Genomic DNA, 22,853 nt, shown 5'->3' with positions numbered 1-22,853 from the left:
ATTAGTGTATTTATAATAGTGACAGTGAAGATAATGATGATTTATTTTTGCTTTTAATTATATTTAAAAGATTATTTTAGAACAGTTTTAGGCTTTTAACAATTTTGAGAGAAAGTTACAGAGAGTTTCTCTAATAGCCCTGCCCCCATGCATGTATAGCCTTCCAGTTATCAAAACTACTCAACAGATTGGTACATTTTTAGGACGGGTGAACCTACATTGACACATCATAATCACTCAAAGTCCATAGTTTACCTTAGGGTTTCCTCTTGATGTTGTATATTGTATATAACTTTTTAGCAAATGTATAATGACATATATACATCATTATAATTTTGTACAGAACATTTTCACTGCACTGAAAATCCTATGCTCTGCCTGTTTGTTGACTTTCCCCAGTGTTTACTTTTTCCAGACCATAAACTACGGATTTTCAATGAACTGTCTTATTTAAACCTTACAGCCAACTCCCTAGCTGCAATTAATGGCCTGGGAGAATTACTTCATCTGAACCAGACCAATCAGATTCTTTTATTTGGAAATTTGAAATTGTTGTGGGATAAATTACAGGTGCAAAGGATAAAATCTAGTGGGGCTGCTACCAGACCCTGTGGCCTACTTATGTTCTTCTTGTGTGCATGGAGAATTAAATAATAGATGCTAGGGGGAAATAATTAAGCAATCACAAAGAGAAACCAAAATAAGATTCAGAAAAAGAGAATAGCCTGGGTTCTGGATTTCTAGTTCCTCCCGTTTATGAGACTACTCTACATGAATTACACAAGATGTTTCAGCATATGCTTTCCTTGCTTGCATTAGCTTGAATTATGTTATCTGCAATCCAAAAAACCTTGACTGAAGTTAATGTTTGGATCATTTTGTATACACATAAAATCATAAATACAGCACTTCTCCCATCATTCAAATTATGGAGCTTTGAGTTCCAATGTAATTTCATTTAATCAGTCTAACCAAGAGCTATGACAAGAAAGAAGAAACCAAAATGACAGTATAGTCATTGTTCTTAATGCATTTTACTTGAGTGGGTTGCCATGCCCTCTTCCAGGGGATCTTCCCAACCAGGGGTTGAACCCAGGTGTCCCACATTGCAGGTGGATTGTTTACCATCTGAGCCACCAGAAAGCCCAAGAATACTAGAGTGAGTAGCCTATCCCTTCTCCAGGGGTTCTTCCTGACCCAGGAATTAATTGAACAAGGATCTCCTGCATTGCAGGCAGATTCTTTACCAGTTGAGCTACCAGGGAAGCCCAAATGCATTGGTAATCTTGAGTAAGTCGTGTACCTATTTTGTATGCTAGTTTCTTAAACTAAGCAGATAAAAATTACATAAATAGTTTCTTTTATGTCCAGATTCATCAGACAGTTATTCAGGTATTTTAAGAATTTCTTTAAAGTGCTAAAAGAAGGTAAGGAGAGTGAGTGGGTGGGGTCTTCGGTCATTTGAAAAGCCCTGTTTTTACACATACACACACATGTGTGAGTGCACACTCACAGTCATATACTGCCACACAGAAACTTACACATAAGCATATACTTGTAAATTCTATGTGAAAAAGTATTTTTAATAATAAGTTTGAAAAGGAGAGGAGACACTTTGCTGTTTGTTCAGTATCCAATTATATTACAGAAGCACTTGCTATCTTAACTGTTAAATACTCTGCGGCTACTTCTGCTTTATTGTTATCATTATTTGCACTGCCTTCTAAAACCTATGAAAAAAATAATACATTTTCATGGGCAGGTAACTCTGGGTCTTGGAAGAAAGGTGTACTGAAGTAAAAAGAAACACATTTTATTTTCATAAACACTCCTAGTCATAGGTCTTAGACAGTTTACACTTTTTCAAGACCTGAACAAACCCTGCAGCTACTCTTGGATTTCTGTTTCTAATTTCAAAGCCTATTCCTAACTGAAACAAAGAGGTTTATACTTAAAAGATTCTGACTGATGAGGACTGGCGTGTTTTGTTCCTTAGAACCTAGGACAACGAGTTACCCAGAGGGGGTGGGGGTGAGGGGGAGGGGTATCACATGGAACGATAACATGACGGAAGACCGCAGAGTAGGAAGCTCCAGAAGTCAGTCTCTTCACCGAAACAACTATTGGACTGGTAGGAATGCAAAATGGTACAGACGCCTTGGAAAATAATTTGAGTTGCTTGCAAAATTAAACGTATCTTACTTACTCACTTATTTGTGACTTACACAAATCCGGGATTTGTTCCCCATGATATTTTTATCCAAAGAAATTGAAAATATGTGTTCATACAGAAACCTGCACATGGATACTTGTAGTAGCTTTATTTATAGTTGCCAAACTTGGAAGCAACTAAAGGTGACCTTCAGAGGTGAATAAATAAGCTGCAGCACATCCAGACAGTGGAATACTATTCATCAGTAAAACAAAGTGCTATAGCAATCTATCAAAAGACATGAAAAACCTTTAATGCATAATACTGTATTAAACATCCAATCTGAAAAGGCTTTCATACTATATAATTCCAAGTATATGATGGTATGAAAAAGCAAAGCAAAGGAGACATTGAAAAGACCAAGGATTGGGGTTTAGGGGATGAATAATAGAGCACAGAAGATATTTAGGGCAGTGAAAATACTCTGTATGAAATCATAATAGTAGATGCATTGCATTACAAATTTTTCCAAACCAATAAAATTTATTACAAAAGGGAATTCTAATGTAAACTATAGACTTTAGGTGATCATGATGTTCCTATGATAGAGGCTAGGCATGTATGGAAGGAGGAGGTATATGGGAAATCTCTGTAACTTCCTCTTCATTTTGCTGTGAACCTGAAGCTGCTCTAAAATTATAAATATTTAAAAAAAACTTAAGTACAATGAACACTAGTATAATTTATTTTTGATATATAACTCCTCTTTTTATTTCCTGCATTATTTTAAAGTAAGTGCATACAACAATAAAATGTTACTGCATAAAAACAGAGTGTTATAATTGGTGATAAATAACAACAACATAAATAGGATAGCAGAGTTAGATAGGAGGAGAGTTAAAGTATTTTATTAAAGATAATTTGGTATCAATTCAAAATAAACTGTTAGAATTTGAATTAAAAATCTCCGTGTTAACCACTAAGAAATTAACTCAAAAATGCAAAGCAAAGAAAATGAAGAGGTATTTAAAATGGTACACTGGAAAAAATATTTAAAAATCAAAAGAAGATAATATTCAAAAAATTAAAGTATAAAAATATGTAGATATATATATGAGAATAATAAGTGGCAAAAGTGAATATTCCATTATTAGTAATTATTTAAATAAACTATGACCAACCTAGACAGCATATTAAAAAGCAGAGACATTACTTTGTCAACAGAGGTCCATCTAGTCAAAGATACAGTTTTTCCAGTAGTCATATATGGATGTGAGAGTTGGACTATAAAGAAAGCTGAGCACAGAAGAATTGATACTTTGGAACTGTGGTGTTGGAGAAGACTCTTGAGAGTCCCTTGGACTGCAAGGTGATCAAAGCAGTCAATGCTAAGGGAAATCAGTCCTGAATATTCTTTGGAAGGACTGATGCTGAAGCTGAAACTCTTAATATTTTGGCCACCTGATGTGAAGCTCTGACTTCTTGGAAAAGACCCTAATGCTGGGAAAGATTGAAGGCAGAAGAGTAGGGCACTATGGAGGATGAGATGGTTGGATGGCATCACCAACTCGATGGCCATGAGTTTGAGTAAGCTTCGGGAGTTGGTGATGTACAGGGCAGCCTGGCATACTGCAGTTTATGGGGTCCCAAAGAGTTGGACATGACCGAGTGACTGAACTGAACTGAAACCTGCCAGATAATATATAGATATTGTAAAAATGGAAGAAAACACCAATGATTCAACCAAATGATGCTTATAAGAGACTACCATTCAACCAAAAGACACAAAGAGGAAGAAAGTGAGAGAATGCAAAGGGACATTTCATACAAATAGTAATCAAAAATAAGCTGGGACAGCTCTAATAATAATAGAAAATAGCAATTTTAAGACAAAGTTTTAGAAGACGTGCATTTATATTGATGAGTCAATTCATCAAGAGGGGATATCAAGCATAAACATATGCACATCTAACAGCAGACCCTTGGAATAAATAAACAGGCACAGAATTAGAGGGAAAAATAGATACTTCTCAGTAATATTTGGAGACTTTAAACCCCACTGTCACTAATGCATAAAACATCTTGAGTGAAGGTCAATAAGGAAATAGGCAACTTGAACAGTACTTTAAAAACAACTAGACCTTATAATATACAGAAACATTGCATTTAGCAACAAAAGATTTCACATTCTTCTTAAGTACATATGGAACATTTTCCAGAATAAAGCATATGTCAGGCCATCAAATAATTTTCAGTAAACTTAAAAAGGCTGAAATCATAAAAAGTTTTGTGTCTTGGCTGCAATGGAGTAAAGCTGGAAAGAAAGGAAACTAGAAAATTCACAAATATGTGAAAATTAAACAGCACACTCTCAACCAACCAGTAGGTCAAAGAAGAATCGTTAAAGAAACTATATTTTGAAATGAATGAAAATGGAAACACATCATACCAAAACTTAGGGGATTCAGCAAACTACTACTCAAAGGAATCTATAGCTAAATATCTGTGTTAATAAGAAAGATTTAAAATAAGCCCACCTTTATCCTCAAGAGGTAGAAATATAAAGACAAACTAAGATAAAGTCATCAGAAGGAAATGAATAATAAATACTGCAGTAGAGATAAGTGAAGGAGAGGATAGAAAACAATAGAATAAGCCAAATTGTTTCTTTAAAGGTTATTAAAATAAAGGACTCCTTAGCCAAACTGCTAGTGAAGAGATACCCAAATAAGTACATCATTCTGTATATAAGAATTGATTCAAAATGTATCAACTTAATATAAGAACTAATTTTTTGCACTGTTAGAAAACTATAGGAGGAAATCTTTATGACTTCCCATTTGGCAATGAACTCTTGATTTGAAAATGAAAGCATGAGCAACTAAAGAAGAGTTGAAAAATCTTAGACCTCAAAAGACTTGGTAACAATTTAAAGAGATGGATGAGGGAAAAGGAGTAGGCAAGCTTGATCCCAACATTTTAAGGGGTACATTCTGTGTGTTCTATACTCTTGAGTTTTGACAAATAATGATATATATGACATAAATAACAAATATGACAAATAATGACAATATCATATAGAATAGTTTCACTGCCCTAAAATTCCTCTATGCTCAACCTATGTGTCCTTCTCTCCCTGCTCTGAAATCACGATCATCTCTGTTCTTTTTTTATCTCTATAGTTTTTCCTTTTTCAGAATGCCTTAACTGTAATCATATAATATGTAGCCTTTCTAGATGCACTTCCTTCAGCTAGCAGTTTGTATGTAAGGTCCCTTCTAACTTTTAGATAACTTTTAAGAGCTCATTCTGTATTACAGTTTCAGTTCAGGAGCTATTATCTGTGCTTTAAATAGTTGTATGCACATACTATTTCTTATTTATATATTTATTGACTTTGTTTTAGTATATTTTGGAAACTTTATTCAAAATATTTTAGAATCAATTAGATTAAATTAACATCAATGTTTAACTAACTTGATTAAGATTCTCAATTATGTGAAGTTTCTTAGAGTTTAATAAACTCATTTTTCACATATGTTTAATTGAAAATTTTTGTCAATGTGGTAATGTGATCTAAATTAATATTTTCCCAAGTACACTAAACTTATAAATTATTTTGTCGTTTATTCTGTCTAGTTTTTTCATATCAAATTTATACATATGTAAAAAATTATTTCCCTATCTTGCATGTGAAAGTTGCTCAGTCATGTCTGACCTTTGTGACTCCATAGACTGTAGCCTGCCAGGCTCCTCTGTCCATGGAATTCACCAGGCAGGAATACTGGAGTGGGTTGCCATCCTTCTCCAGGGGATCTTCCCAACCCAGGGTTTGAACCTAGATCTCCTGCATCACAGGCAGATTCTTTATCATCTGAACCACCAGGGAAGCTCATCCTTATAGTATAATTTATTATTTTCTCATTAATTATGCCCAGATTTGACAAATATCAAACTTATAGGAAAATTTATTTCTCTCATCTTAATAAAGGGTAAAGGCTAAGTGATAACTGAAAATGTATGTGTAAAATTCAAAATCAAAGATGTACTCATAGTCATATCTGACTCTTTGCAACCTTACAGAGTGTAGCCTGCCAAACTCCTCTGTTCATGGAATTTTCCAGGCAAGAAAACTGTTGTGGTTGCCGTTAACTATTTTAGGGGATCTTCCTGATCCAGGGATCAAACCCACATCTCTTGTGTCTCCTGCATTGGCAGGCAGATGGAAAGCCCATCCTATAACGTAATTTATTATTTTCTCATTAATTGTGCCAAATTTTGTCAAATATAAAACTTATACATATGTGAAAAATTATTTCTCTAATCTTAATAAAGAGTAAAGGCTAAATAATAAATAACTGAAAAATATATGTGGAAATTTCAAAATCAAAGATACTCAAACAAATAGATAATTTTTAGATAATCTATCCACTGAATGATTGATTTGGATATTCTGCTTTTTACTTTTAGATAGAATATTTCATTGACCAATTTGTCTTCATAGAGAGGAGTATAACTAAAAGTCATTTGTCTGCATAGTTAACTAAATAATAAAATTTCTAGTGCCACACTAGAAAACTAAAGGAGAGAGATATGGAATTGAGGAATGCAGTTTATATTTTTCTCATAAAGATACAAAAATATAAACACACTTATGAAAATATCTTCCAGAATGCAATTAATATGAAACAATTTTATGATTATATCTAGTTTTAGAAACTGTATGTTGAACAATAATGTTGTAAAAATATTAAAAATAATTATTAGTAGTATTGTATTGTCTAGCTAAATTTTCCACATACTTTTCAGTCTATTTCTCTTTATGCTCCCAAATCTTTAGCAAAAATAGCAAGTCTCCATAGATAAATTGAAAAGTTTTTTTACTTTCCATCATGAAGAAAAATATGAAATCTAGTTAAGTAAAACCAGTGTGTTACATAAAGTAAGTTTAGAGAAATGTCCACTAAAGTAATGAACCATTTGCAAATTAGTATTAGTACAAATTGAACGATTACCGAACTACTAGTAAGAATGAACTTGGATCAGTGAAAGTTGCTCTAACAATCCAGTAGACATAAACTCATAGCACTTAAGTGGAAAGGAGTTCATAGAGATAAAGAGATACTGAAGAGAACCATAAAATAAGACAGTTAATGAAGAAGACACAGCTGTTAAAAACTTCTATTTACCTAAAAAAAAAAAAAGACATGCATAGTCGAAATTGCATAAATTGAAAGAGCCATGAAAAGATGGTGATAGATTTTAAAATGACTTAATCAGAAACGGATAAAGGTGTCATTTTTCTAAGGATTCAGAGGATTTAAACAATATAATGAATACAATTAATTTAAAATATATTTAAGAACTTTTGTTCTAAAGTTCTAAATAAATAAAGTGAGCATTGATAAAATCATTGAAATAAACTGTAAAATAAAACACAACATCTGAAAGATGTCTTCTCTGAATGAAAATGTAGTATAATAAAATAACTATTAAGCAAAGTCTAAACATGTCATTGATTAATAGAAAATTACATTGGAAATTGAAATATTTAGTGTTACTTTGCAGTTGTGTAAATCTCCATAAACTGATTCGAATTGCAAATACATGCTAGAGACAGTTGATGTATTTAAGTAAGGAAACATAAGAGTAAGCATTTCACTTTTTTGGTAGTCATAAAGCTTTAAAAGGAATTGAAGTATTCATTAATATGCTGCTGCATTGCTTCAGTAATATCTGTCTGTGTGACCCTATGGACCTCAGACTGCCAGACTCCTTTGTCCATGATATTTTCCAGGCAAGAGTACTAGAGTGGGTGGCCATGTCCTACTCCAGGGGATTTTTCCAACCCAGGTCTTCTGCATTGCAGGCTGATTCATTACTATTGAGCCTCCAGGGGAGCCGTATCCATTAATATGGGACTGGCTAAATTTTTATGTATTTATTCTTTATAGATAATTTTCAAAGCTAATAGTGTTCCATGGAAAACAAACTTCAAGAAAATATAGTTTGGGGAAATTAAATTAAAAATTAAAGTATTAAATATATTATCTATTTATCAGTTCAGTTGAGTCGCTCAGTGGTGTCCGGCTATTTGCAACCCCATGGATCACAGCACACCAGGCCTCCCTGTCCATCACCAACTCCCAGAGTTTACTCAAACTCATGTTCATCGAGTCAGTGATGAACATGGCCATCCAGCTATCTCATCCTCTGTCATCCCCTTCTCCTCCTGCCCCCAATCCCTCCCAGCATCAGGGTCTTTTCCAATGAGTCAACTCTTCGTATGAGGTGGTCAAAGTATTGGAGTTTCAGCTTCAGCATCAGTCCTTCCAATGAACACCCAGGACTGATCTCCTTTAGGATGGACTGGTTGGATCTCCTTGCAATCCAAGGGACTCTCAACAGTCTTCTCCAACACCAGAGTTCAAAAGCATCAATTTTTCGGTGCTCAGCTTTCTTCACAGTTCAACTCTCGCATCCATACATGACCACTGGAAAAACCATAGCCTTGGCCAGACGGACCTTTGTTGGCAAAGTAATGTCTCTGCTTTTGAATATGCTGTCTAGGTTGGTCATAACTTTCCTTCCAAGGAGTAAGCATCTTTTAATTTCATGGCTGCAATCACCATCTGCAGTGATTTTGCAGCCAAAAAAAAAAAAAGTCTGATGCTGTTTCCACTGTTTTCTCATCTATTTCACATGAAGTGATGGGACCAGAGCCATGATCTTAGTTTGCTGAATGTTAAGCTTTAAGCCAACTTTTTCACTCTCTTCTCTCACTTTCATCAAGAGACTTTTTAGTTCACCTTCACTTTCTGCCATAAGGGTGGTGTCATCTGCTCATATCTGAGGTTATTGATATTTCTCCTGGCAATCTTGACTCCCCTTGTGCTTCTTCCAGCACAGCGTTTCTCATGATGTACTCTGCATATAAATTAAATAAGCAGGGTGACAACATACAGTCTTTTTTTTTTTTTTTAGATTTTATTTTTTTGTTTTATTTTTTAAAATTTTTTTATTATTACTTTTTTTTAACTTTTTTTTTTTTTTTTAAATTTTTCATTGGGTTTTGTCATACATTGATGTGAATCAGCCATAGAGTTACACGAATTCCCCATCCCGGTCTCCCATCCCACCTCCCTCTCCACCCGATTCCCCTGGATCTTCCCAGCCCAACAGGCCCGAGCACTTGACTCATGCCTCCCACCTGGGCTGGTGGTCTGTTTCACCACAGATAATATACATGCTGTTCTTTCAAAACATCCCACCCTCCCCTTCTCCCACAGAGTTCAAAAGTCTGTTCTGTTCTTCTGTGTCTCTTCTTCTGCCCTGCATATAGGGCCATCGTTACCATCTTTCTAAATTCCGTATATATGTGTTAGTATACTGTAATGTTCTTTATCTTTCTGGCTCACCTCACTCTGTATAATGGGCTCCAGTTTCATCCATCTCATTAGAACTGATTCAAATGCATTCTTTTTAATGGCTGAGTAATATTCCATGGTGTATATGTACCACAACTTCCTTATCCATTCATCTGCTCTAGGTTGCTTCCATGTCCTGGCTATTATAAACAGTGCTGCGATGAACATTGGGGTGCACGTGGTTGCTTCCATGTCCTGGCTATTATAAACAGTGCTGCGATGAACATTGGGGTGCACGTGTCTCTTTCAGATCTGGATTCCTCAGTGTGTATGCCCAGAAGTGGGATTGCGGGGTCATATGGCAGTTCTGTTTCCAGTTTTTTAAGAAATCTCCACACTGTTTTCCACAGTGGCTGTACTAGTTTGCATTCCCAGCAACAGTGTAAGAGGGTTCCCTTTTCTCCACACCCTCTCCAGCATTTATTGCTTGTAGACTTTTGGATAGCAGCCATCCTGACTGGCGTGTAATGGTACCTCATTCTGGTTTTGATTTGCATTTCTCTGATAATGAGTGATGTTGAGCATCTTTTCATGTGTTTGTTAGCCATCTGTATGTCTTCTTTGGAGAAATGTCTGTTTAGTTCTTTGGCCCATTTTTTGATTGGGTCATTTATTTTTCTGGAATTGAGCTTCAGGAGTTGGTTGTATATTTTTGAGATTAATCCTTTGTCTGTTTCCTCATTTGCTATTATTTTCTCCCAATCTGAGGGCTGTCTTTTCACCTTACTTATAGTTTCCTTTGTTGTGCAAAAGCTTTTAAGTTTCATTAGGTCCCATTTGTTTATCTTTGCTTTTATTTCCAGTATTCTGGGAGGTGGGTCATAGAAGATCTTGCTGTGATTTATGTCGGAGAGTGTTTTGCCTAGGTTCTCCTCTAGGAGTTTTATAGTTTCTGGTCTTACATTTAGATCTTTAATCCATTTTGAGTTTATTTTTGTGTACGGTGTTAGAAAGTGTTCTAGTTTCATTCTTTTACAAGTGGTTGACCAGTTTTCCCAGCACCACTTGTTAAAGAGATTGTCTTTTTTCCATTGTATATCCTTGCCTCCTTTGTCAAAGATAAGGTGTCCATGGGTGCGTGGATTTATCTCTGGGCTTTCTATTCTGTTCCATTGATCTATATTTCTGTCTTTGTGCCAGTACCATACTGTCTTGATGACTGTGGCTTTGTAGTAGAGTCTGAAGTCAGGCAGGTTGATTCCTCCAGCTCCATTCTTCTTTCTCAAGATTACTTTGGCTATTTGAGGTTTTTTGTTGTACTCCTTTTCCTATTGGAACCAGTCTGTTGTTCCATGTCCTGTTCTGTTTCTTCCTGACTTACATATAGGTTTCTCAAGAGGCAGGTCAGGTGGTCTGGTATTCCCATCTCTTTCAGAATTTTCCACAGTTTATTGTGATCCACACAGTCAAAGGTTTTGGCATAGTCAATAAAGCAGAAATGGATGTTTTTCTGGAACTCTCTTGCTGTTTTGATGAGCCAGCGGATGTTGGCAATTTGATCTCTGGTTCCTCTGCCTTTTCTAAAACCAGCTTGAACATCTGGAAGTTCACGGTTCACATATTGCTGAAGCCTGGCTTGAAGAATTTTGTGCATTAGTTTACTAGCATGTGAGATTAGTGCAATTGTGTGGTAGTTTGAAACTTCTTTGGCATTGCCTTTCTTTGGGATTGGAATGAAAACTGACCTTTTCCAGTCCTGTGGCCACTGCTGAGTTTTCCAAATTTGCTGGCATATTGAGTGCAGCACTTTCACAGCATGGTCTTTCAGGATTTGAAAAAGCTCAATTGGAATTCCATCACCTCCTCTAGTTCTCTTTGTAGTGATGTTTCCTAAGGCCCACTTGACTTCACACTCCAGGATATCTGACTCTAGGTGAGTGAGTACACCATCATGACTATCTGGATCATGAAGATGTTTTCTGTACAGTTCTTCTGTGTATTCTTGCCACCTCTTCTTAATATCTTCTGCTTCTGTTAGGTCCATACCATTTTTGTCCTTTATCAAGCCCATCTTTGTGTGACATGTTCCCTTGGTATCACTAACTTTCTTGAAGTGATCTCTAGTCTTTCCCATTCTGTGGTTTTCCTCTATTTCTTTGCATTGATTGCTGAGGAAGGCTTTCTTACCTCTCCTTGCTGTTCTTTGAAACTCTGCATTCAAATGGGAATATCTTTCCTTTTCTCTTTTTTCTTTATGCTTCTCTTCTTTTCACAACTATTTGTAAGACCTCCTCAGACACTCATTTTGCTTTTTTGCACTTCTTTTCCATGGGGATAATCTTGATCCCTGTCTCTTGTACAATGTCACGAACCTCCGTTCATAGTTTATCAGGCACTCTGTCTATCAGATCTATTCCCTTAAATCTATTTCTCACTTCCACTGGATAATCATAAGGGATTTGATTTGGGTCATACCTGAATGGTCTAGTGGGTTTCCCTACTGTCTTCAATTTAAGTCTGAATTTGACAATAAGGAGTTCATGATCTGTGCCACAGTCAGCTCCCAGTCTTGTTTTTGCTGACTGTATAGAGCTTCTCCATCTTTGGCTGCAAGGAATATAATCAGTCTGATTTCGGTGTTGACCATCTGGTGATGTCCATGTGTAGAGTCTTCTCTTGTGTTTTTGTGCTCTATTCAGTGTGTTCTCTTGGCAAAACTCTATTAGCCTTTGCCCTGCTTCATTCCATACTCCCAGGCCAAATTTGCCTATTACCCCAGGTGTTTCTTGACTTCCTACTTTGCATTCCAGTCCCCTATGATGAAAAGGACATCTTTTTTGGGTGTTAGTTCTAGAAGGTCTTGTAGGTCTTCATGGAACAGTTCAGCTTCTTCAGCATTACTGGTCAGGGCATAGACCTTGATTACTGTGATATTGAATGGTTTGCCTTTGAAACGAGCAGAGATCATTCTGTCGTTTTTGAGATTGCATCCAAGTACTGCATTTCAGACCCTTTTGTTGACCATGATGGCTACTCCATTTCTTCTAGGGGATTCCTGCCCACAGCAGTAGATATAATGGTCATCTGAGTTTAATTCACCCATTCCAGTCCATTTTAGTTCACTGATTCCTAGAATGTTGACATTCACCCTTTTCATCTCCTGTTTGACCACTTCCAATTTGTCTTGATTCATGGACCTAACAATTCAGGTTCCTATGCAGTTATTGGTCTTTACAGCATCGAACTTTACTTCTATCACCAGTCACATCCACAACTGGGTGTTGGTTTTGCTTTGGCTCCATCCCTTCATTCTTTCTGGAGTTATTTCTCTACTGATATTCAGTAGCCTATTGGGCACCTACCGACCCGGGAAGTTCCTCTTGCAGTGTCCTATCATTTTGCCTTTTCATACCGTTCATGGGGTTCTCAAGACAAGAATACTGAAGTGGTTTGCCATTCCCTTCTCCAGTGGACCACATCCTGTCAGACCTCTCCACCATGACCCGTCCGGTTTGGGTGGCCCCACACGGCGTGTCTTGGTTTCATTGAGTTAGACAGGGCTGTGGTCCTGTGATCAGATTGGGTCGTTTTCTGTGATTGTGGTTTCAGTGTTTCTTCCCTGTGATGCCCTCTCACAACACCTACCATCTTACTTGGGTTTCTCTTACCTTGGACGTGGGGTATCTCCTCACGGCTGCTCCAGCAAAGCGCAGCCGCTGCTCCTTACCTTGGACGAGGGTATCTCCTCACAACTGCCCGTATCTATCTATCTATCTTATCTATGTATCTGTCTCTACAGATACAGATTAAATGGCCTTGGGGCTTCCCAGGTGGTGCTAGTGGTAAAGAAACTGCTTTCCAGTGCAGGAGACATAAGAGAGGCAGGTTTGATCTCTGGGTCGGGAAGATCCCTTGGAGAAGGGGATGGCAGCCCACTCCAGGAAAAAACCATGAAATGGAGGAACGTGATGGGCTATAGAGTCATAGGGTCACAAAGGGTCAGACATGACTGAAGCAACTTGGCACACACTTTAAACGGCCTTATGCATCCAAATTCATGATAGTGACTGGCTTTAGGAATGACTTCAAAGGAATAGGGTTAGGAAGCTAAAGTGTAGGAAAATATTTTTTCCTTTAAAATAATCTGTATTCTCTGTAATGGCCTGTACAGGAAAAGAATCTTGAAAAGAGTGGGAGGGTGTGTGTATGTTTATATACATATAAATGTATGTGTAACTGATTGATTTTACTGTACACCTGTAACTAAGAAAACAATGTAAATCAAGTATGTGCCTGCTTTTAAAAAAGTCTCATTCTTATATGTTTCTTGCTATATGGCATTCTGTAAAAGGCAAAACTGTGTAGATGGTAAAAAGTTCATTGGTTGCCAGGAATTAGGGGGAGAGAAGGATGAGTAGCTGAACTGTAGAAGATTATTTTAGGGCAGTGGAAGTAATGTGTATGATACTATGATGGTGGATACATGCTGCCCCTACAGTTGTTCAATGCAAAGAAAGCATAACACCAAGAGTGAAACCTAATGTAAACCATGATTGGTGATAATGATGTGTCAATACAGGTTCAGATCCCTGTGTCTTCCTTTCAATTTTACTGTGAACCTAAAACTACACCAAAAAACATCCTTAAAAAATCTGATAAATGTACATTATCTAGGATGATGTAAAATTTGGTTTATAATTTTGAATAAGCATGTTTGCTTAAAGTGAAATGGAGAGTAAATCACTAATTGACCATTACATTCATCAAACCTTGTAAGAAGTCTTTAAGATTCTTGATAGCAATAGTATACTCGCTGGCCTTGATGTTTACTAAGCTTGCTGCCAGAGATGTTATCTTTCCCCAGATAGTAAGGGATCTGCAGTGAGCATTTACCCCGCTTTATTCTCCTGCAACTGACTTTTGCTGATTTCAGCTCTTGCTGTTTGGCTTGGGCCTGCTTCACTCGCATGCATTACATGGTTGGATGATAGAACATGTGGATATGTGTTTATTGTCAATAAGCTAATCAGAGGAAAACAGTCTGAGATAAATATCCAAGTCTGAGACTTAAAGGACAGTTCTTAGCCAGGATAGGGTTATTTTGATACTCATATTACAAATGTCATAAAGATTAGAAAAGGTAAGTAGGCACACAAAGGTAATTAGGCACTACTTCTGCTAACAGCTACTGCTGGAGTGTGTGTGTGTGTGTGTGTGTGTGTGTGTGTGTGTGTGTGTGTTTTAACAGTTTTGTCCACAGATAAATCATACACTGTGTCCAACAGCTACTGCTGGAGTGTGTGTGTGTGTGTGTGTGTGTGTGTGTGTGTGTGTGTTTTAACAGTTTTGTCCACAGATAAATCATACACTGTGTCCAACAGCTACTGCTGGAGTGTGTGTGTGTGTGTGTGTGTGTGTGTGTTTTAACAGTTTTGTCCACAGATAAATCATACACTGTGTCCAAAGGAGTATTTGCACGTTTATCAGTGCCTGTTTTCTGTCAGTCTGTTGAAGCAGCCTCCACTTCGTTTGTATTCCTCTGTATATATGCTTGTTATGTGACTTTATCTTACATGAACAAAACAAAAAATAAATTTAAGTCTAAATGTACACATTGGAGGTACCTCATTTGTTATTTTGGTCTTCTATGGGGTTTCTTTTTTCGTAATTTTTAAATAAATGTGCCAATCTCAAGTAGAGATTGTGTGAGTGTGAGCCACGATTTTAGTGATCTGGGTAAATCTGGATGTATGAAACAAAGGAAAAAAAAAAAAAACAGAAGGGATATGATAGGAGATAGATCCAGAGGAAATTTCATAGTTTACTGTCTTCCATTATAACTATTATACTACTCTACTGAAGTTGCCCTATGGTAAGCATGATATATCTTAAAATCTGTGGTATTTAAGAAAAGTGATTTTGTGTTTTTTCCTGTCTGTGTGCATACCTAATTCCTGTATTACCATGAATTTTTCTTTTAAAAACTCAGAAGAACTACCTTCTTTTTTTTGCTTCATATAGCATTCTTTATTTGTCCTTTTAATTATTTCACCATCCTATAGAGTAATGCAATTATAAGAAAAATGTGTAGCTCAGCATCATAGTTTGTCATTGGAAAATGGCATGAAATAACATGACAAGTGAATTCTCAGTAGGACCTTAGATAAACTGAGGGAGGCTTCTGCTTAGCTGTTGTCGGTTTGTAATTTAAATTCCTCCTACAGTCCTCTAAAGGACAGTAATTTAGATGTATCATTTAAACTAGTACTGTCATACTGTCTTCCCACAATTATTCAAGTTGAAGTGAAAAATTACTCCCCAGCTATTCTTAACCTGATATTTTATCAAATAAAGGAAAATATGGATTGTTCTAGGGTGCATTTAAATAATAAATGAAAAGGATTCCAGATGAATACATTGTCCTTTAAAGTCAGAAGGGTTTCCTTTCTCAGAGGAGCAACTAAGATGTCAAACCTCTCCATGTTGACTTATTATTGTCACCAAAAGGGAGTAAATTGTTGGAAAATACAAAGAAAATAGACTTATAGCCCTCATGTGAATTATTCACGCTCAGTAGATATATAACAGTTTCTGTTGAAATGTAAAAATCTGTGTATAGAGAGACACCTACATACTGTCACACTCAACATTTTAATATTATTTGCCTATAAAATATTTCATACTGGTACAATTATGAATAATTAAGAATTTAGAAACTAGGAGTCTTAAGAAGGACCAGTCTGTTTCTCACTGGTAAGTAAAATAACTTAAACTAATCTGTATACTTAGCTAATCCATCACTCAGATCTTCAACTGATATTTCTACAAGGTTTTCTCTTATGCTTATTTTTATTTCTCCTCCTCTAATATAGAATAGTCAATACATTAGTAGTAAGAACCGAAATAAACATTTTTAATCATTTTTTAAATGTTTGTTATTAACTACTTTTATTACCTCTTATCTTATTACCTCAGTCAGAAAACATTTCAAAGATACTTTGGAAAAGAAAATAGCAGTTTTTCATCAGACTGACACAGTTCATAACATCTGATGATTAAATCCTGCCTGGTCTTTTTCAAATACAGTAACTAGATTGTATGTTACATTGTACCACTTACCAGTTCTTTTTTTTTTTTTTTTTTTTTTTTTCACTTACCAGTTTCTTTGGAGAAGTATCAGGTATCCTTGAAGACAAATTGGACTTTGAAGTCAAATGTACCTGGATTGGGATCTCTGTTCTCTCAATGTCTGCTCATGTGAATATAGGCAATAATTTCTGATCTTTAACTTCTTCAACTAGGTTTTGGAGGAAAAAAAATCTTTTTAATGTTTATAACCTCATTTTTTATTGAGGAATAATTGACATATAACATTAGTTTCAGGCATGCAAAATAATGGTTCAATATTTGTATACATAGTGAAACAATCAGCACAGTAAATCTAGTTTACATTGTCACCTTACACAGTTACAAAAATTTTTTTCTTGTGATACTACTACTTTTTAAGCAACTTTTGAATAGGTAATACAGTATTATTAACTGTAGTCATCATGCTGTATATTAATTCCCCATGACTTATTTACTTTATAACTGAGAGTTTATACGTTTGACCCCCTTTACATATTTCTCCTACCACCACCACCCCATTCTCTGGCAGTAACCTGCCTGTCCTCTGTATCTGTGAGCTTGGTTTTTGTGTGTGTGTGTTTGTATTTGTGTTTTTGTTTTTAGATTACATATGTAAATGAAACCATCCAGTACTTACCTTTCTCTGATTTATTTCACTTAGCATAATTACATCAGAGTTTATCCCTGTTGTTGCAAACAGCAAGATTTCTTTTTTTTAATGACTAAGATTATATTGTTGTCAAAATGTCTATCCATTCCTTTATTGATGCAGACTTAGATTGTTGCTAGGTCTTGGCTGTTGTAAATAATGCTCCAATTAGTAATGGGTGCATAGATCTTTCTAAGTTAACATTTTTATTTTCTTCAGATAAATACCCATGAGTTATTGCTGGATTATTTCATGGTAGTTCTATTTTTTTTTAATGGTGCAAGTATGATTTATTAAACTTAGTACAGGTGCTTAGTACTTAGTACACTGTGCCTTAGTACAGATGCTTAGGTTTGCTGAAGGTGCTCTTAATGTACAGAGCCTGGAGGAAATTCTGCCAATTTTTACTGAGCAGTGACACCAGGACGTTGACAGTGAAGTGGATATTGTATACAATCTCATTGTCTTGTCATCGTCATGTGGCCAACAACCACTGCCATGGACTTTACTTCATAGCTTTGGCCACTGTGTTCTTACTCTAGGTCAGCAAGAAAGGGAACTTGCCAGCCTTATTCAGGCCTGCACGCAGGATTTGTGGAATCTGCTTGATAAGAGACTCTGAAGCCAAAAAGGCATCATGGTTCTTGGCCAGCTTGACCAATTTCTTATTCTTCTTGAGTTTCTTCAGTGCCTTGTTGTCCATGTGGGGGATGTCCACAGCTTTGGCCTCATCACAATGTCCTCCAGAATACATAGTTTTTTTAAATCAAATTGTTGTTACTGTTGTTTTGATCTTGGATTGTATGACTTCCTTATATATAGTGGATATTAACCCGTTACCAGATATGATATTAGCAAAAATTTTCTCTTATTCGTCAGGTTGCTTTTTCCTTTAATTGATGTTTGTGTGTGTGTGTGCTGTGCAGCAGCTTTTTAGAATGATGTACTACTGCTTTTTGTTTATTTTGTTGTTGTTGCTTTTGCTTTTGTTATCAGATTCAAAAAATCATCACCAGGGGCTAGTGAAGAAGCTTACTGTCTATATTTTCTTCCAGAAATTTTATGTTTTCAGGTCTTACATTTAAGTATTTAATTCATTTTCAGTTAATTTTATGAATATGGTGTAAGATAGTCATCCAGTTCAATTCTTTTGCATGTAACTCTAGTTTTCCCAGTACCATTTATTGAAGAGACTGTCCTTTCTTCATGGTATATTCTTGACTCATTATTAATTAAGTGACCATATATGCATGGGTAAAAAATCTTGAACTACTCGGTAAGCTTATATGAAATTATGTTAATCACTTGATAAAAATAAGCACAATAATACATAATATCATTATCACTTTCTTTTTATTATTTTAACATCAGTTTTTGTCTTTTTATCCCTGTGAATGTAATTATTTGTTTACGTTAGTCTAATACTGAATTAAGAACACCTGTTACCATGGACCATTTCCTTAGCTCCTTACCACCTAATGTTCTGATAATATGACAACTTTATTACAACTGTCATATTAAAACTAATATACCCATTTGCCTGAAATATGATTGGCTCTGTTGTCTAATTTTTTGAAAATACTTTAACAAATGATTATATTTATATGTCATCTTTTTCCTAGGTGCTTGGATCTCTCTGCTAAACATAGAGACGTTCTGGATCATTCAAATGGTAGGAATTTCACTTATTTATTTGGAGTTTATCTTTTACATTTTCCTTTGTGTAGTGGAAGTCCTGACTAGTCATTTTTATTTAATATACCGTATTGCTAGAAAAAAAAATCCATATGAAGCTAGCTGGGAGGTATTTATCTCCCATAGATCTTTTCTGTCTCTGAAATTGATGATTCACATGGGATATAAACATTTGTGTAACCACTAGGATGTTTTTGTCTCAGAGTTTACCTCATGGGCTTTATTCACATGTTGGCTTATTGTTTGTTAATGCCCTAAAATTTCCCTGAAAAGTTAAGTCTAATGTATGGCAGAATTATAGCACACTAAAACACTACTACTATTACCTTTGCCTTTAAAGTAGATGATAATGCAGTTGATTATGCTAGTTAATAATATTGTGGGAATGGTATTGGATACTAAATACTCAAGGCCAAATTTGGAAATTATTTCCTTAATTAAAAGCTAATTCAATTTTATTTTTCCCAAATTGTTATAATATATGAAAACTTATATTGGCCAGTGTTGAAACTTTGGCGTTGCAGAAATATATCTGTAAAAAATATATCTACTTATTCTTTTTAAATGTAAAAAAGAAAATGCTTTCTAGGTTGCATACTTTCATCATCTGATAAAGTTGGGACTCAAAAGTAGTATTGCAAATAATATTCCTAAATCTATTGATACAGTTTCTAGGCATATGATAACATATAAATTATGTCATACTGGTCCTTTATATATGAAATAATTTGGGTCTGGTAGGATATGCTTTAATTTTCACTTTCTTTGTGGATTTGTGAATTTCTTGTAAGTTTGCGGGTTTTGTTTTATCTGTATTTTTCTTTATATATATATATATATATATAATTATATATAATTTGACTTGATTTTAATTACATTTGTGTATGCTCAATTTCTCAGTCATGTCTGACTCTTTGCCATCCTTTGGACTGTAGCCCACCAGGCTCTCCTGTCCATGGGATTCTCCAGACCAGAATATTGGAGTGGGTTGCTGTTTCCTCCTCGAGGGTATCTTCCCAATCCAGGGATCAAACTCAATGTGTCTCTTGGCATTAGCAGGCAGATTCTCTACCACTGAACCACCTTTGAAGACACTTTAGTTGTATATGACTCTTTTAAAATATTGCTTGCATACCCTTAGTTTTCATAGTATATATTTTCTACTTGATATTTTTGCCTTAAGTTCATTTTTTAATTATAAATATTGAGGTATAAGAATTTTCTTGGGAGGGAGATTCCTCTATTTCAGTTGTATCTTTCTTCATCCTTTAATTTTTACATAATCTGTGAAGGTGTACTTAGTTTTATTAGCCAAAACAGTACATAGTTACAAGAGAAGTGCTCTCATTTTTAATAGATGAGATTAACATGTGATTATAATGACTCGATGGACATGAGTTTGAGTAAACTCTGGGAGTTGGTGATGGACAGGGAGGCCTGGTGTGCTGCGATTCATGGGGTCGCAAAGAGTTGGACACGACTGAGCGACTGAACTAACTATAGTGACTATAGACATATATTTCAGTTTTCACCTTAAATTGTGTTTTTTATGTTCTGTGCATTTTGTTACTTTTTAAAATTTCTTTGTTTTGTTGGATTGATAAAGTCCTTTTTATATAGAATTTTTTCTTTAATGGTTTATAAAATATACGTGTTACTGTTTCCATAGCACATTTAATGTTTTACCATTGTTATATTAATTCCAATTAAAATTAATTAGACTATTTGGCCTCTTAAAGGATAAGAAATAAAATCAGTGGAATGGCTTCTCTTTTAACTTATTTTCCCCTTTTCTGTATTATTTATATTTTTAATTCCAGTTCACTTTGAATAGAAAATTTGCATTGTTCATTTACTTATTTGATGTTTACAATAAATATTATTCATACTTTCTGATTTGCTATATAAATTTCTTCGTTCAACCTATGTTCAACCTAGTTTCCTTTGTCCCTTTTAAAACCCCTGGATTAATTTATCTGCTGCATTAATTTCTCATTGTAATGAATGATAGTCTTTAGTAATCTATTCACTGAGGGTCTCTAGATAATACATTTCTGCATCATTTCCCTAAAATGTTGACAGTGTACCCTTTCACTTGAGGGCCAGTAGAGAGTAACTAAATGCCAATTTATTAATGTTTTTCATTTACTTTGAAGCTGTGACTCCACTGTTTACTGATTCATTCCTGCTTATAAAATATCTACTAATTTGATTGTTGTACTTTTCCAGATCAGTCTTTCTCTTTTATTTTGATATTTGTCTTTTTCTTGATGTTCTACATTTCAGTATGCAATGTCTAATTGATGATTTTTCTAAAATTTACTCAGCTCTGCTAATGTAACCTGGTGATGCTTTTAGTATGAGGATCCAAACATTATTTGGTGCTAAAAATATTTAATCATGATATTTTCTTTATCTTTAATTAGTCTCCAAATGTTCCTTTAATCCTCATGGTCAGTATTCCCTTATTTAATAACTTCTTTTAAATATATGATGGAGCTACTCATTCTAGTCACATTTATTTCTCTGCATGCGTTGTTTCAGCCTATTTGTGTTTATTCTCCACTCACTAAATCTTTTCTCAGATGTGTTGCACCTAATATTTGTTCTGTTTGTTAACTGTGTGTGAGATAATTTTTATTTGAACACCTGAATATTTCGTTTCTCAAATCATCTTTTTTCATACTTATCATTTCTTATTTGTATATTTTTTCTATTGCTATTTAATGAATTACCAAAATCTGCTGATTGAAAAAAAAAAATCACATCCGTTGTCACAGCTTCTGTGAACCAGGAGTCCTGGCATGGCTTAGCTGGACACACTGCTCCAGGTCACAAAAGGCTATGGTCATGGTGTGGGCCAGGTTGCATTTTATTCTGGTAACTTAACTGGGGAAAAACAGGATTCCAAGTTCATTTAGGTTGCTGTCAGTGTTCATTTCCTCATAACTCTTTAAGTGAGGTCCTCGAATTCTTCTTATTGATTGTTGACTTGTGGGCTCCATCAGGTTTTGGAAGCTTCCCACCATTTCCTGCCATAAGGATCTTCACGGATACTTTTACAATGTGGAAGCTTACTTCTTCAAGGCCAACAGAATACCTCTATCCCTATGTCTCTCTCCCCAGTGGCTAGGAGACTTACAAGAGAAACATAATCTTGGGAGTAACATCCTATTATCTTTGTCAAGGTCTGTGGTTTAGAAGCAAGTCACAGATTCCATCTGTACTCCAGGGAGTATACAAGTGTGACACATTGGGGTGTCATCTATTATATATTTACCACATTATTTAATAAATTCCTTTATTCGTTTCAGGGTTTCTTCTCTTCATACTTTTAGACGTCAGCAACTATATTCATGGTCCTCTGGGGAATGCTGTATAATATTTCCATCTATTGATGTTCACTATCCTTAATTTTTTGCATTTTCTGTTAAAAATGGTAATTTTTGTTTGAAAGCTTATGGGTGCTAAGATTTTTGTTTGAAAGTTCGTGTTATATGAGACTGTTTTTCTTCATTATATTTCATCTTCTTGCATGATATTTCATTTGACTCTTTGCAGTCATCAGTGTTGTGGATTCTTGGCATGGGTCTTATGTTATGAAACTTAGTGTTTTGTACTACATGTGGAATAGTCTACCCACCAAGACTAACTTATTGTGAGGTATAGGTGGCATAGTGCCCAGATTCTACAATATTCTTGGGGCCTGGGGAAATGCTTTCATTATAACATCTTTTAAAATAAAAATAAAAATGAATAATAAGAAATATATAGCAATGAATCTTGCCTGGGTTATATTCACCTTCATACTAGCACAGTCATATAAATTATATATGTGTATATATATATATGTATGTATGTA

The 22,853-nt window shown here is 35.2% G+C and overlaps 1 long non-coding RNA gene across 1 annotated transcript in view; it reads left to right on the top strand.

Moving 5' to 3' along the window:
* Window positions 1–18,934: 18,934 nt before the first annotated feature.
* The window catches only part of LOC136169198 (uncharacterized), a 290,702-nt gene continuing 286,783 nt past the window's right edge, over window positions 18,935–22,853 (top strand). The window contains exon 1 of the long non-coding RNA XR_010663398.1: window positions 18,935–18,968. This is a non-coding gene — a long non-coding RNA (uncharacterized lncRNA). The remainder of the gene's footprint in view (window positions 18,969–22,853) is intronic.

The sequence above is a fragment of the Muntiacus reevesi genome, chromosome 1, assembly GCF_963930625.1.
Source record: "Muntiacus reevesi chromosome 1, mMunRee1.1, whole genome shotgun sequence".
In the NCBI taxonomy this organism is placed as follows: domain Eukaryota; kingdom Metazoa; phylum Chordata; class Mammalia; order Artiodactyla; family Cervidae; genus Muntiacus; species Muntiacus reevesi.
This window is presented reverse-complemented; position numbering and strand designations above follow the sequence as displayed.